Source organism: Phacochoerus africanus, chromosome 4, assembly GCF_016906955.1.
Source record: "Phacochoerus africanus isolate WHEZ1 chromosome 4, ROS_Pafr_v1, whole genome shotgun sequence".
Taxonomy (NCBI): domain Eukaryota; kingdom Metazoa; phylum Chordata; class Mammalia; order Artiodactyla; family Suidae; genus Phacochoerus; species Phacochoerus africanus.
In genome coordinates, this window is record NC_062547.1 from 49,155,762 (window position 1) to 49,157,919 (window position 2,158).

The following is a 2,158-nucleotide window of genomic DNA, read 5'->3' on the forward strand; positions in this document are numbered from 1 at the left end:
AGGATAAGAAAGAAGTGGTGTGGGGATTAGTCTCATCTTGTCTGTGTATGAGGGAGGGAATGGACGAAATGAACTGGAGAAGATTTTTGCTATCACATGAAAATTCTCAAGCAATGCAAATAGGAACCAAGGTCTGGTAGATTCTTGCTAACGTCAGAATTGCTCCGCAATTAACCAAGTGGAGCTCCCATTGATTCACATTGTTTACAGCCTTACCTCTGAGCCACACGCCTCTCTCATGCTCAGCATAGAGATTTTCTCCTAATTCTTTTGACTTCTGAGGTTGGGACTTGTCTTCCCATTTATGATGCCCAAAGTGATCTTTGACACCACAGGTGGCAGCTTGAAGAGGGAGAAAGCAAGGTAGCAAAGAAACTGCTCTTGTCTAGGTTTTAAAGAAAGGTATGAAAGGGAAAACTTTAAGGGAGCACAGATATAGCTGGTTGGAAACAATCTATGTAGGAGGCCACAGATGGGGTTGGATGGAGATTTTCTTGCAATGTTTTTTTTTTTTCCCCAGGATGCTCATGGGTTGGTTGGCGGTTCATTAGGGCACAGTCTACTAAGAGGTATGTGAGAACTGAACAACATCAAAGACACGCCTAGGGTGTATTTCAGTGTCTTGGAGCAGGAAACAGAAGTAGGGATGCAAAGCTGTAAGTCATTCAGGGGGACATGAGGAGGAGGAATAGAGCAAGCAGGCCAAGGCACCCAGAGCCTGTGATTCTATTGCTCTTGGGATAACCTTGGGGGATTATGCCACAAAGTTCTCAGGGACAGGGCATGTGAGAGAGCTGTGCCCCTCCCCATCCCATCTGCCCCCAGAAACGGGGCTCAGCAGGTCTCTCCTCAAAAGAGCCCCTGGTCAGTTACTTCGGCCCTTGCAGCCAAGGCTTCAGCGCCTGGCATCCTTCCAACAGTGGGTGAAACGTGGTGAGAGGTCAGGCTGGGTGACCCACATTTTGTAATTAACCCTCCTCATTAGCAGCTCCCTTGCTTCCGATGGGGCAGGGCACACATGTTTGTGGCTGTGTAACTGCCAAACAGGGCTGGTCCAGCCATTTGTTGGCGTGCTAATTGTCTCCAATCACAGGGAAATGAATTGCAGTGAGAAAAGTAATGGGAAGTGGAGGACCCTGGCTGCCAGCCAAGGGCTCCAAACAGTCAGCTGCAAAGTACGGGAATCTGCCATCAAAGCAGGACACCGGAGGTCGGCCTGGGGTCAGGAGAGCCAGAAGCCAGGTACCAGCTTGCTTCAGGAGGACTTGCGGGGAGCAGGGGCAGCGGCATTAGGACCTGGGGAAAAACAACACCAGTTCAGGAGAGAGAGGAGAGAGTTGAACGCTTTCTCTCGTGACCTCTCCTTCCTCTCTTCTCATCCCCAGCAGCCTCCAAGGGCAGTGATCTTGAGAGCACAGGGAAGTGAGGAGAGGACAGGGCAGGCAAACTTTTTTTTGGTCTTTTTTTTTTTTTTTTTTTTGGTCTTTTGTCTTTCTAGGGACATACCCATGGCATGTGGAGGTTCCCAGGCTAGAGGTCCAATCAGACCTATAGCCGCGCCACAGCCATGCCAGATCCGAGCCGCATCTGCAACCTACACCATAGTCCGCAGCAACGCTGGATCCTTAACCCACTGAGTGAGGCCAGGGATTGAACCTGTGTCCTCATGGATGCCAGTCAGATTTGTTTCCACTGAGCCACGATGGGAACTCCAGGCAAATTTTTTTTTGGTGGCAAGAGGATGAGGGGATTCAATAAAAGAGGTCTGCATGGATTTAAATGAAAAAGAAGAAAAGATCTCAACAACGGAACAACGGTTATTGTCCACTCCATCTTGAGTTTGCATTGCTACTGCTTCTATGGTGGCAGGGCTGCTGGTGGTGCCAGCCCCACTGCTGTGGCTCTGGCTGCCACCGCTGCTATTGGTGTAATTATTTCCATGATGGAGATTCCAGTGATGAGTGACAATGGGAAATCTGAGAGCTTTAAGTCAAGATTACCTGCTATGAGTGAAATGAAGAAGAATACAAATGGTCATAGAATGAGGCCAGCACTCTCTATAAGGGTCCCGAGAGTCCATAAAGTGGGCAGTTAGTAAAAGGCAGTCAGTAAAACGGAGTTTAGGAGCACCAAGTCTATCAAGCCTCGGTCAAGCAGG